The 15,308-nt window shown below is 37.4% G+C and overlaps 1 pseudogene; it reads left to right on the top strand.

Moving 5' to 3' along the window:
* Nucleotides 1–430: 430 nt before the first annotated feature.
* Nucleotides 431–15,308, top strand: part of LOC109445101 (developmental pluripotency-associated protein 2) — a 136,451-nt pseudogene continuing 121,573 nt past the window's right edge.

The raw sequence follows: 15,308 nt of genomic DNA on the forward strand, positions 1-15,308 counted from the left end.
CGTCACAAAATCTCAGTGGCTTATAACCAAAAGAAATTTTTTTTTTTCACTCTGACGTCTGTGTGGGTCCAATGGAATTTGGCTAATTCATCTGGGCTTGGTTCCAGACTGCTTACTGGGCTTAGGTCTTCTCCATGTGTCTCCACACTATCCTCAAACCCAGGACATCTTTTAATGGCAGATGGCAGAAGTACAGGAGAATAAGACCAAAAAAAAAATGCAATGTCTCTGAAGGTCTCAGTTTGAAACTGTCCCAGTGTCACTTCCACCCACATTCTATTGATCAAATCAACACATACTGCCAAGCTCCAAGTATTAGTCATTATTATATCATTGATTCTCCACTTCAAACCTTCCTTTTTATACTCTCCTTTATGATGCTAGATCTAGGATGTTAAAAACCATATTTCTATTTTATCAAGTTTCTCGGCTGTCGTCTATACATTAGAATTATTAGAAGGGTTCTGAAGATTACAGAATGAAAAAGAGACACTCTTTTTCTTGTCTTGCTTTTTGTTCCTGTCACTATTCCCCAGGAAAATTTCTTCACCCTGACAACTGAAGTTGGCTTCAGTTTCTAGTTTCTAAAAATTTCCCCCACATATGACCAGGAACAGTCTCATTAATGTTCCCTGAAAACACCACCACCAGCTGGGAATCAGCCTTCCTCAGAGGACTGAACTCCCCACAGCGTCCCCTCTCTAATCTCCTAGAGAACCACCAGCAGCTCAGAACACCTTCAAGTCAGGTCTGGGCATCCCCTTCTAGTCCAGACTCTGCAGCAACCCTGCTCCCTGTGTTCCAGTATCTTCTCAACAGGGCTGGGATGGGTGAGGTGAGTCATGTAAGTGCAGGGTTGGACCTTGCCTTCTTTTAAAATTTGGTACTGGGAGAAGTTGCGGGGTGGGAAAGAAGGTGAAGGGGATTAAGAAGTACAAACTGCCAGTTATAAAATGAGTCACAGATGTAACGGAGAGCATAAGGAATGTAGTCAATAACATCCTAATAGCAATGTACTTGGCTTGTCGTGGTGGTCACTTTGTAAGGTAATCACTATATTGCACACCTGAAACTGATACAATATTGTATGTCAACTATAGTTAAAGAGTAAATTTTTAAAATTTTATATTTTCTTTATCGTGGAGTTTTGCGTTAATATTATTAGTATTTATCTTGATTACTGAGTTTTTTGGCCCCACCCTGTTTCAGGTACTGAAAACAAACTCAACTGATGCCTATCAGGTTATTATATTTAGTTTTCTGAATATACAAACATTTGCTATTGCATTGCACTAAACTAAAAAGATTTCATTAAAAGTGAATCATATTTGTATTCTTGAAACTGATTCATCTTCATCATGGTACATTCTAGTTGCAAAATACTGCTGAGGGCTATCTCTTCATATTTCATTTAGATTTGCTGCCACCGCATTTATAAATATGATTCTCCTGTATGTGTTTATGCTAAATTTTCAGATTTGAGTGTCTGTGATATTCTAGCTTTATAAAACATTAGGAGATTTCTTTTTCTTTCTACCACTTAAATGTCTAAATTGTATGGATATAACTTGTTCCTTGAAAGCTTAGGAAAATTTATCTTTGAAACAATTTGGGGCTTTAGCTTTTTTTTGGTAGGCGAAGGTTAGTCAACTGATTTTCTTTTCTCTTTTTTAAAAATTAAATTTAGTGGGGCAACATTAATTAATAACATTATACGAGTTTCAAGTGTACAATTCTATAACACATCATCTGTATATTGTGTTGTGTGCTCACCACCCAAAGTCTAGTCTCCTTCTGTCACCATATGTTTGACCCCTTTATCCTCTCCCCACTGCCTGTCACTTATGGTAACCACTAAACTATTGTCTGTGTCTATGAGTTTTTGTTTCCTTGTCTATGAGTTTTATTTCTTTGTTCATTTGTTACTTTCTGTTTTATATTCCACATATGAGTGAAATCTTATGGTTCTTGTCCTTTTCCATCTGACACTTCACTTAGCATGATACTCTCCAGATCCATCCATGTTGCCACAAATGGCAATATTTCATCTTTTTTTTTTTTTTTTTTTTTAAGATTTTATTGGGGAAGGGGAACAGGACTTTATTGGGGAACAGTGTGTTCTTCAGGACTTTTTTCCAAGTCAAGTTGTTGCCCTTTCAATCTTAGTTGTGGAGGGTTCTGTTCAGCTTCAAGTTGTTGTCCTTTCAGTCTTAGTTGTGGAGGGCGCAGCTCAGCTCCAGGTCCAGTTGCCATTGCTAGTTGCAGGGGGCACAGCCCACCATCCCTTGCGGGAGTCGAGCCGGCAACCTTGTGGTTGAGAGGACACGCTCCAACCAACTGAGCCATCCGGGAGCTCAGAGGCAGCTCAGCTCAAGGTGCCGTGTTCAATTTTAGTTGCAGGGGGCGCTGCCCACCATCCCTTCCGGGACTCGAGGAATTGAACTGGCAACCTTGTGGTTGAGAGCCCACTGGCCCATGTGGGAATCGAACCGGCAGCCTTCGGAGTTAGGAGCACGGAGCTCCGACCGCCTGAGCCACCGGGCCGGCCCCTATTTCATCGTTTTTAATGACTGTTTAGTATTTTATTGTATGTATGTACCACACTTTCTTCATCCAATCATCTATTGAAGGACACTTTAGTTGTTTCCATGTCTTGGCTGTCATGAATATTGCTGCAAGGAACATAGGGGTACATGTACCTTTACGAACAAATGTTTCAAATTTTTGGGGTAGACACCCAGAAGAGAGATTGCTGGGTCATATGGTAACTTTACTCTTAATTTTTAAGTTATATTACTACTGATTCTTAGAAATAATTTTTTATTATCCAAAATAGTGAAATTCATTTATATTGTAATTTGCATGGTACTTTTATTATTTGTTTTAATATTCCCTGTATATGTGGTTATTTCCCATTAATTATTTTTCATTTTGTATGCTTGTGCTTTCACTATTTTGACTTCATAAGTCTAGCTAGTGATCATTGTATTTCGCTACTTTATTCTTTTTGTTTCCAGAAACAAAATGCTAGTTTTATGGGTCTATTCTAGTTCTTTTACAATTTTAATGTTATCTTTATGCAGCCTTTATAATTTGTTTTCACTTTACATAGGTTTATTTTGTTTTCTTCTTAAATTTTTGCGATTAATAGTTAATTCATATTTTTTCATTTCTCAATTAAAGGTTCTAAACTACCAGTTATAATTAGTTTTTAGTATATATCCTAGAAATTCTGCACTCTTTTTCTTCTTGACCCCAATGTTCAGGATTGTTTTATAAATTCTAGTTTGCTTCAAGTGATTCTTAAAATATTTTAATCATTTTATTACACTGGTGTCTGCGAATACAATTTGTCATAGCTTTACCTTTTGAATTCAGTTACTTTTCTTCTTTTGACCCAGCATACAATCATTTACCCCCCCCTAAATCCTCCATGGATCCTTCAAAAGAAAGTATATTCTTTGTATTCAGTACAGATTAGCCAGAATAATCATATCAGATTTTCTAAAATCTCCATAAATCTTCCCTACTTGACCTGGTATAGGCTAATAAGGGAGAATATACTACCATTTTTGAACATTCTTTTTCTTTTATCCATTGATATCTCTGACTGGTACATTGTCATGGTGGATTGCTTTTTTAAAAAATCATTTTCAATGACTCTTTTTTATTTTATTTTACTGATTTAACATTTTTTCTCTTGAGTTCAAACTTTACCTGACATTCCCATGGTGCTTTGGTCTTTGTTTTCCTGAGCATTTACCTAGCATATTTTTGCACTCTTTAACTTCCATCCTTCTGAGGTGGAAATTAGGCAGCACGCAGTTAAGTTAATCTTATGACTCATTCCTTTTAAAAATACTGACATTTGCTTTCTTCTTCTTTGTTTCTTTGTGTCTACAATCTCACCCCTCATCTCATTCTGTTATTTAATTATCTGTGATTTTTTTCCCCCCACAGATTTTGTGTCTCTTATGTTCATGGGAAACTTCCCGCTTATTGCATAGGGTACAGTTTTTTGTTTTTTGTGTGCTTTTTTTAGAGTGGATTCTGAATCTTATTTTTGTGTTATATTCCTATCACCTCTTCCTCAGAATTCAGCCAGGGTTGTATGTAATCATAATTGATAGGTTTGGTTCCAGCTATATTTTCTCCCCCGTAAGTTTGTTTAAAGTTATTTATCAGAATTTGTTGTTTCTGTTCTGGGATCTAGCTAATCCCCATGGAGTTGCTCACAGATTTTGAAGGGACTCTCAAATTTGGGTGAGGCATTAATTCGTGACAAAAACCACAAGCACTTAGTGTAAATTCTGCCTTTACCTCACACTTCACCAGCCTGCTTCTGGAAGTCATCTTCACCTTTGCTCCCAGGTGCACGAGAGAAAACCTAGACCTAACATGTTCTACGAGGTCTGACTATTAAGTTTGCGAACTTCTTGCAATGATGTTGCTGATATTTTTTTGATATCAGAGGGATTATTCATTGTGAATTTGTACCAACTGGACAAACAGTTAACCAAGTTTACTATTTGGAAGTGTTGAAAATGCTGTGTGAAAAAGTTAGATGACCTGAGCTTTTTGCCAACAATTCATGGCTCTTGCATCACGACAATGCACCAGCTCACAGGGCAATGTCTGTGAGGGAGTTTTTAGCCAGTAAACAAGTAACCGTATTGGAACACCCTCCCTACTCACCTGATCTGGCCCCCAGTGACTTCTTTCTTCACTCAAAGATGAAGGAAATATTGAAAGAAAGACATTTTGATGACATTCAGGACCTCAAGGGTAATACGACGACAGCTCTGATGGCCATTCCAGGAAGAGTTCCAAAATTGCTTTGAAGGGTGGACTAGGCATTGGCATCAGTGCATAGCTTCCCAAGGGGAGTACTTCGAAGGTGACTGTAGTGATATTCAGCAATGAGGTATGTAGTGCTTTTTCTAGGATGAGTTTTTGAACTTAATTGTCTGAACTCGTATATCCACAGCATTAGCAATCGGAAGGTCATTATCTCTCCTGTGCTTTTCTTCCTAGGTTAGATGTTTTAGGTGGCTATTTCTCTTTCCATCATGATCAATCACAGTGACAGTTGGATCATTCATTGTTGGAGACTGTTCTCCCTGTGTCATTATTCTCTCTCTCATACCGCTTAGAAGCAGGTACAAATAAGATGGTGAGCCCTGGAAGGTTTTCCTGTTCTTGGTGAAACACTTCTAACTCATCACGCCATAGAGGCTTTCCCCCAAGGCTGCCCACTCATTCCTTTCGGTCCACTTATTTCATCTAGGGACTCTCATGAGATTTGTTTTCTTTTTCCATTAATTACTTCCTTTTCTCCTTCTTGACAGACAGACATTTTTTTGCCATTTGCCTTTCTTCTTCCTGTTACCTAGAACTCAGATGTGAGGTCTGGAAGAATAACAACTATGTCGAGACCAACCAACCAAAAGAATTGCAGAGATGTTGGTCATAATATCCATGAAGTGCTGAATGAAAGCCTACATATGGGATGCCCTACTATGGGATCCTACCAGATCCCTGAGCTCCATGTGCTTCTGGGAACCACCCGGTCCCTCCACTTATACTCCTCCATCAGCAGAGGTATAGTGGAGTCCAGAGTTGGTGGAAAGGGACTCACAACCTGCAGGCTGGTTCACTTTTCATTCACAAACACTAATCTCAAGTGGGTCCTTAGTGCCACCCAGGAATCAGACTACATTTTCTTCTCCTATGAATGATTATTTCAAACCTTCTCTTCTCTTCTCATTCCTTCAGCACCTCTACCCCCTCTCCCATGATGAACTAATTTCCTTTCTTACCAAGGAAATGGAAACAAGTAGACTTGCACGAACTCCCACTGTTACATTTCCCACCTTCCTGCATCTGTATAGAGATCCTGCCTTCTCTCCTGTTACAGTAGATTGATTTAAATGATAATTCAACCCATCTTGTTCAGAGCTGAGCTTCTTAAAGTCTTCCACCTCTACCAATCATTTCTGAGGATCCTTGCAGGCACCTGAGCTTTCTGAGTGCCTCAGATAGTCATCAGACTCTTTCCTCGGTTCCACCACATTCTGTTAGTAGAATAGTACTGGTGTGACTGCCAGCAATACAATGCTTAAGAGAGTTTTTAATGAAAATCCACTTCCTTTTCATTCACAGCATCTTTGCTCTCCACTGGATCCAGACATAAGTCCCAGACATGAGTTAATTCCTAGTGCCATAGCCAGGCATGACTTTCATAACAGCTTCTCCTCTCTCACTGATAAAGTCAGTCTTCTTCCTGAGCCAGCTACTTCCTCCCTATGGATGAGTTATTTCCAAGGCTACTCCTCACCCCTTATCCCCCATACAAACAATGTTGTCTAGACTTCTCTGTCAGTTGACTCAGCAAACACAGATATATATGAATCAAATTCAAACTGATTAAATTTTATTTTACCCTCCTACACATTGTAAAGAAAATTCTTTTATGAGTAACTTTTCTACTTTCAAACAACGGTGTTGCTGCAGTGCCTGTAAGTGGATGTACTGTCTACAAAATCACTCTTCTTTCTCCCCCAAAGACATGGAACCATGTTGATACTTGGTTATTATTTTCTTAATAGGGTAATGCCAACATCAAATAAAAGGCAAAATGATAACTTTTCCTTCAAGTTCAGAAAAGAGAGCAATAAACAGTAGCATTGTACCCACCCTCCCTAATGAGCTGATTGTTTTTTCACTCCAGGGAAGGGGTGCTTTTATATACTGAGACTACTGATTTGTAGTGATCAAGCCCCACATAGAAAATATGAACATAATAGAAATCTTATCACCACATTTCAATTACCCACAAACCATTTTCTTCTCTGCCTGTTCCTCTCTATTTTTCTCTTCTTAACAAGCATATTCAGTCATGCCTTCCTAAAAGTGATTTTTTTCCAAATTGGCTCCCCGGAGGCTGCAGAAGGAAGGGAGAAGTGGGAAGAGGGTTCTTGTCTGCTTAACATTGCTACTTAATGCCATGTAAATTGGGTGATGGTGTGTAGGACCAGATTCTGCCCTGCCTATCTAGCTGAGGGCCCCCTGCCATTTTAAGGAAAAGTCATCAGAGGCAGAAGCAATGGGGAAGCAGAGAAGGTAAGTTTATTACAAAAGTTTTTCTCACAGCCTTAATGAGACAATTTGTGCAGGTGTCATTTATTTTTTGCTATTATATTCTTTCCATTAAAAGAAGTTGTCTACCTTCTTTTTCTACTATTCATAAGGGAGTAGCTTTCAACTTTAAAACACCTAATACCCTATAGATATTCCCCGTATAAAGCAGTGTTAGTATTTGTGAAACCATAATTATTTGGGGTTAAAAGTAGATACATTGCATGATCCCTGACTTACATTATTCTTAGTTTCTAATGCATGCTTTTGTACATAGTGTGTATGCTGGTTTTTATCTCTAAGGGTGATGTCACTCATAGATGGTGAGGGAAAGTTGTTTTGCATTTTTCACCCCAGTGGTGATGAAAGGGTTACCCTGGGCATTCAGATTCTTTAACTAAGAACTTCGATTTAAAGAAAATATTTTATCCATTTATATTTAAGTTAACTGAATAAGTTATTATCAACACCATGAAAATATATGGGGAGCAAATTTAAAAGTTACTTTTAACTTTAGAAGTTTTCTGTTTTGCTTTTCATTTTCATTCATCTTTTTTTTTGGTAAACCTAAATTAGAAAAGGAAAGATCCTGGACATAGATATTTAAGAGAGGTGAGAATTCTTACCCACCTTGTACAGCTAGGTCATATTATGCGTGTTATTATACATGGTGGATAAGGCTGTGGAATGACCATTGTCATTTCTGTAAGCTTAATGTTTGTGTCCTCCCAAAATTTGTATGTTGAAATCTAATCCCCAATGTGATGGTATTTGGAGGTGGGGCCTTCGGTAGGTGATTAGGTCCTGAAAACAGTCCTCATACGGAATTAATTCCCACAGAGATCGCAGAGAATTCCCTTGCCTCTTCTACCATGTGAAGACACAGTGAGAAGGTGCCATCTATGAACGAAGAATCAGCAGGCACCGAATCTTTGGCACCTTGATCTTGAACTTCCCAGCCTCCAGAACTGTAAGCAATAAATTTGTGTTGTAAATAAGCCGCGTAAGCTATGGTATTCTGTTACAGCAGCCTGAACAGATTAGGATAGCCATATTACAGTAGCATTTCTTTGATGCTACTAAATTTTTTTATAATTATTCATTTTGTGTCAGTGTTTTCAGAAAGAAGCTTTCTTTTAGTGTTTTATACAATACGCTATGACCTAATGACATTTAACCCAAGAACACAAGATATGAGCAAACACTTCATTAATTAAGATATATGAATGGTAAATGAGCATATGAGAAGATGCTCAACATCATCAGTCATTAGGGAAATACACATTGAAACCCCAACGACATCATCACTATGCATTTATTAGAGTGACTAAAATGTAAAAACACTAACCAGGCCTAATGTACATAGGTGAGGAGGTGAAACAACAGGAGTTTTTGTGTACTGCTGGTGGATATGTAATATGGCACAACTATTTTGGAAAACAGTTTAGCAGTTTCTTAAAAAATTAAACATACATCCACCATATTATTCAACTGTTTCATTCCTAGATATTTAGCTAAATAAATGAAAGCACATATGCATTCAAAGACTTGCACATGAAAGATCGTAGCTGATTTATTCAGTTTAGTCAAAACCTGGAAATCACCCAAATGCCCAAAACAAGAAAGATTAATCAAATTATGGTATACACATAAAATGGAACACTACTCAACAAGAAAAAGGAATAAAATATCGATACATACAACAACATGAATAGATCTTAAAATAATTATGTGAGAAATAATTATGCTGGGTAAAACAAGCCAAAAAAGGAGTACTTACTGTGTTTTCCATTTATCTAACATTATAGAAAATTAAGACTAATCTATAGTGAAACAAATAGGATGCCTGGAGATTGGCAGGAGAATGGAAGTGATAGGCAGGGATCCTAAAGAGGTGTGAGGGAAATTCTGGGAGTGCTAGATATTGATTATGCTTATGTCAAATATATGCTTATGTCAAAACTTACCACTGAGCATTCAATATATGAGTGTACTGCACGCCAATTATACTTCAATACAAATTAATAGCATTCAACATCTATGACATCTGTTTTCACAGAAAGTGTTTGTTTGGATGAGATTAGGAAACAGGAGGTTAATATGACAGATCATGGGCTTTGTGTAAGGAATGCCCATTTTCAACATTGGCATAAGCAACCAAAGAATAAACTACAAACTGAGACAAAGTATAAAATAGACAAAGCATAAAATAGATTAAAATTCTGATAAATAATTAGTTAATTATTATGCAGTTACATCAACCACATGTAATTTGTTATTATACTCTCTAAACAGCTTCGTGTCATATGCAGATAGATCACGATAATTCACATGAATCATGCTAGGAACATTCCTTTTGCAAAGATGTTATTGCCTCATTTTTAGGTGAACTTGCTTTCCAATTGTGTGAGTATAAGATAAGGACCAGATGATCAGGCTATTGGTAATAAACAGGCTCATAACAGTTTTGATCAAAGCAGCTTTAACTATAACCAGTGTATATGAAGGCTAGAAAAAAATATGAGGGCTGGGAGCCCTTCCAATTGTTTTGTAAGCACCTAATTCTTCTTCTTATTAAATCTCTGCCTATTGAAACATTTAGAGAGGGGGCTCTTTTTCTGACTAAATTCTGACTGCTACAGAGGAAATGCCCTGCCCTTGACCACAGGAGCCAGTAGAGCAGCACCTTCCTGCTGCTTTTCCCAAGGGAGATAAGGCTTTCTTCTATAGCTTGGCTACCTGCTGGCAGGGGAAGCTGAAAGGGGGTTATGATTGATTGGAGACGGCAGTGAAGATGTGTCCAGTGGCAGAAGCATCAAAGTCCTGTGATGGCTGTGATGTCCAGACTGAACTAGTCCTGATAACAGAGATTCACTTTGTTAGTTAATCCTTCTGAAATGTTTAGGTTTTGACTTGTTTTTCATACTTATTTTGTCAAATGTGTAAGTCCTCTATAGCTTTCTAAATAAAATTATCTTTTTTAATTTTAGCCAGAACACCAAAATCCTAACTGATACAACCTAAGATACAGTAGATATCTCACGCTATAAAAATCATCTGTAATGATGGAATTCAGACACTAGCCTTTAGTGAGAAGTAGCACAGCTGGGGAAGCAAGAAATAAAAGGAGGCTGACTTGCTAAATTTACAGGGTGTCCTTACTTCTTAAAATTACATCACTTGAATGATGGTGTTTTATCTTCTTTGTCTGTATATGAGAGAAAGAGGCTGTTGTCAACACACTAAAGCCATAATGTTGGTATTTGTTCATATCCTAGAGAGCTGGAAACTATCAAATTTAAGGCATTAAAACTACAGTTTGGTATATGAGACTGTTTTAAAGCATTATTAGTAAACCTAATGTTTGGTAACAGTAAGAATTCTAGCAATTGGCTTATTGCAAAATAAGGTTGTCAAAGATGTGATTATGCATTGCTAAGTGAAATACTATGGTGTTTAGCATCTATTTTAAAACATTTTTTATTCTAATCTAGTAGTTTTCAATAAATGTTTTGCTTAGATTTTTTTCATTCAGGACACAGCTACTTGTAAATGATAAAAGAGACAGTTATCAGATATTTTTTTGAAAATTTTAATTAAATGGCAGTAATCTTTTTCTATTCTTGGACATATGTAGATCAATTTTCCTAAAGATTTTTCAAAGAAAGGAAACGTAGCCAACTTATTTCCCTGTTGATTTTCAGCTATATATTTAAAAATATTTAAAAATTTCTCAAGATTTCAAAATTCCTTTTCTCAAAATGAATTCTCTGTGCCTTTTGTTCATATCAAGTTAGAAGATTTCTTTTTCCTACTTGAGGGTGAGTCAGAAGATGAATCATAAATGAAGTGTTTCTTGCCCTGACTTCTAAGTTTTCCCTTTCTTTGTATTTGATTATTTTGTGTGTGTGTTGCTAACTATTAATCTAGTAATTTATATGATTTTTCTTAGCGTTCCTCTTCAGTTTATAATAATTGTCCAGTTTAAGTTTTTTATCTTAAATCACCTGTTTCACTTAAAATGTAACCTATTTTGGTTATAGCCTTCATTAAGTAATGCATTGCAAGTTTTGGGATCAAAATCCTAATGAAGTTATAATTTGCAAAGCAACTTTAGTCTGCTGTTCATCAAAGCTGTGTGTGTGTGTGTGTGTGTGTGTGTGTGTGTGTGTGTCTGTGTCCCCTTGGGCAAATTATCTGAACTCTCCATTGAAAAATGAATATGATAAGATCTACCTTTCAAAGTTGTTTTAAAAGTTAAATTATAATACAGTAAATATTAAATAATTATTAGCCACCTGAAGTTTAATTGTAAGGGGAAAGCAGTAACTATTGAAATGGTAATATTGAAGGAAGCCACTCCTGAAAGGGAATGTTAATAAAACCTTTGATTTTGTTATAAATTAATTTACAGAGGTGTATTAAAAGTTAAATTTTGGTCACCTTGGTCACCTCTGGAGTGTGAGTAAATCCCCTTTGGTTCAAGAGACCATGGGGATGAGCATGATGACTAGCAAAGATCCTGGGGAAACCATTTCAGGGGAAAGGCCCAAAGACTCAGATATCTGGTTCTAGTACAACAGACTGCTCAGCCAATGAGTTCTGGCCACTCTAGAGGATTTCAAATTTAGAACAAAGTAACGTAAAGGTACCTCTAGCTGTGTAGAAGAGAAGAAGGAGGAAAAGATTTAATATGCCAGAGAATGTTATTCAAATGAACACTTCTGGGGGAACTCAATATGGGAAACAGGTAAAGACAGAGCTTCTCTGGGTGAAGGTTAGCTGACCGTTCAGAGACCTGCCCTCTCTGGATTGACTTCTCTGAGAGGCCTCAAGTGAAGAGCTTGACAGCTCTGATCTAAGGGAAGCAGCGAAGGTTGGAAACAAATGTCCAGCTAGAAGCCTTAAGCAAGATGAAAAACAAATCCATAAGGTAAGAGAAAAAAAAAGGCAGGTGATAACAGAGGGCAGATTAATACATAAGGTGTAATTTATTGACTCTAATAGGCATAAAAAATAAGGCAAAAGCTTTCACCAAAATAATGCATTTTGAAAGATAAATTTTTGAGTCACCATAGACTCATGGGAGACATATTTGATATCATACCCCAGGGGTAACTTCTCACTTCAACAATACATATACAACCTTGAAGTCTTGAAAATACTCATATTACATAGTGTTTGTATAAACATGCATTTGGAATAAAAACAATTTGAGCTTGAGTCCTGGATTAGTCATTAAAAGTTGGAGACTTTGAGCAAGTTAATTACATCCTATAGTAGTATCTTTAATATATGAGTATATAATAAAATCGCTCATGGAGTTGTTATGAGTGTTAAATGAGGCAATGCATGTAAAGGACTTAATATGGTTTCTGGCATGCACCAAGTAACCAAAAAATGCTATTTATTAGCTGAAATCTCAGTGTAACTGCTGTATACATAATCAGGATTTTGGCTCACCTTCAAATTGAAGAATTAAAAAGGGAATTTAATTCAATTATTTTAAGAACAAAATTATTGGATTGGAAAATAAATAAGAATTATATATTCTCAAGGTAGTCTGTTAGCTGTTCACAATTTTATGAAATAATTTGATGAAACAATATGAGAAGTGAAAATATCCGGCAAGAATTTTCAGATAAAGAAATTTGCCAAAGAGTAGGAAATACACTTAAGTATGCTCATAATATGTTTCAAAGTATTAGTTCTGAAGGTGTATTGCAGAGAATGTCTTTCAAAATTCTGATTGTGATTATTTAATCTGGATGAGATAAATAAAATTGAAAACCAAAGGGGAGCCTGTGAAGGTATGATCATGTTTAGGAGAACTTTCCAACAGAATATTTTTATGATTATCGACTGTTAAAAGAGAAGTAAAATTGAATGCTAAATGTGTTTAGGTTAGATGTTGAGTACTTTTTGCTTTAAAATGAATAAGAAGGCCAGGCTACAAGAATCATATAAACAGATAAAGTAGAGGAAACTTTAATGCGCTCCTGATTGGTTCCGAAGAAGAAAGGAGCTAATGAAAAAAAAATCCCACTTTAGATTTAACATGTATAAGAAAATCTGTTTCTCGTAAACATGGGTCTTTAGGGATTACGAGAGACCAGATATCAGAGATACGTGAGCCTAGTCTTCTATAGCACTCAGAATTCATTGATTGGACAGAATAATTGTTCTGGGTGATCTAATTAGATCCCTATGAGATTTCCTGAAACAATCTTTGTAATCTAAGAGTGTCACTAACATCTGCTCTGTCCTAGCCTTATTCCTTTTCAGAGAACATGGCTGCACAAGGCGAATGTCCTATCCTAAGGATAGAACGCAGAGAAAAGGGCAGTTGGTCACTTCTTATTCCTACCTTGCTGTAACACACCTAAATAAGTCTTCTCTATCTTTTTAAATACATGGTACTCAGTTCAGTTGAAATAGGCTAAAATGGGGAATGTGGACAAGATAGCCAGAAGCCATTCTGTGTAACATGCATTCATTTCATTAGTTAGAGCCATTATATCTGAATCAGGAACTTGAGTTTTTGTGTCTCATTCTCAGTTTCAATACATTAACACTTGTCCTTTGTTAAGAATAGTGAAATGTTTTGTACCACAAAGAGGCATTCATATGGCCTTTATTGCTGAGCTGTCATTGAGATATCTCCAAAGAGCAACAAAAATATAAATAATAGAACTATAAAAATACTGTAAAAAAACAAAAACAACCACAATTGTTATATGGATTTATTGAGCAGAAAATTTATCCTTCCAAGATTGTTATTTTTCTATCTTTTATAAACATGTAAATTCTTAAAAAATAATCTGACAGGTTAGAAGTGTTTTGACTGACATCAACTTATTTCCTTCTGCTCAAATTGAGAGACAGAATGTGCACCACAGAAAACCTCTAAACCACTCATCTCTCATACACAGACGGAAGATTGCATTACAGCAGAAGCATATTTCATATGGTTCCCCAAAAAGCATTATAGATTATTGGAGCAAGATACTAAACCAAGTTAAAGTCTGCATAAGTGTTTGTGCACAAGAGCCAAAGCATTTGTACGTTGGAGACGAACGGGAAGGTGACATCAGAGTACAAAATAATCTTCTTTGAAGGGATGTTTCTGTCATTCTATCAAATTTAATGAGATTATTGGGACCTCAGCCCTGCTGTGTGGGTTTTTCTTGTCCCAGATGATATGCACTTTGGTTACACAAGGACTGCAAAACTAGTTCTCAAAGACTAGTCGTCTGACTGGTAGCATCGGTCAGCATCAATGGGAACTTAGAAATGAAATTCTTCGCCCTATCCTAGCCCCACTGAATCAGGAACTCTGGGAATGGGGCTCGGGAACTATGTTTTCTCCAGCCCTCCCTAGGATTCTTATGCTACTTAAGTTTAAGAGCCTCTGCCCTAAACACTATCACAAAAGTGTCACCTCCAGCACGATGACGGTTGTGGGGAGCGAGGAGGGCGGCACAGGGTTAAGAAAAAACAGTAGCCATGAATAGAGTGCAAGCGGAGGCCAAGGGACCAGCTGCCTCAAGGTCTGGTCTGTGGCACCTAACCAGGCCTGCACATTAGCTTTTATTAGTTAGGTGGGGATAAAGCTTGTCAATCTTAAGATCTGTGAATTCCGTACACCATAATAGGAAACTGATTCAAGCCAATCACCCTTGCCTGCAGGCTGCTGTACCTATGAGTCTCAACTTCCCTAAGGGACAAAGCCTATATGCATATGAATAGATGGAGAGCACAGCATTGAATCACTTCCCTTGCGGGAAGGAATGCAGCCACAGAGGCTGAGGCTTTCCTTAGCCTGAGGAAGGTGGGGGGCTGTGCCCACCTCTGTGAACCCCGTGGACTCTCCCGTTGGTCCCCACTTGGCTCCGCCTGTCTTAGGTTGCTTTCCACGTGGAAAGTTGTACCTGTCATTGGCTGACCAGCCATCTTCCTGGGACCAAACAGGGAGGCAGAAGGTGCAAACACAAAGGTTTAGCAAAGTCCCTGAAAGGATCCGTCTTACAGACTCTCCTTTCTTTGGGGGGCAGGTACAAGGAGACAGACGGGTAGGCTGCTGCGTGGCAACATCTCCCCCTTTTTTGTTTTTGAAGTATGAGAAACAGACTCTGTAGATATTTCTTTCACTTATGGCCCATCAGAGGGCT

This window comes from Rhinolophus sinicus, linkage group LG01 (assembly GCF_036562045.2).
Source record: "Rhinolophus sinicus isolate RSC01 linkage group LG01, ASM3656204v1, whole genome shotgun sequence".
Lineage (NCBI taxonomy): Eukaryota > Metazoa > Chordata > Mammalia > Chiroptera > Rhinolophidae > Rhinolophus > Rhinolophus sinicus.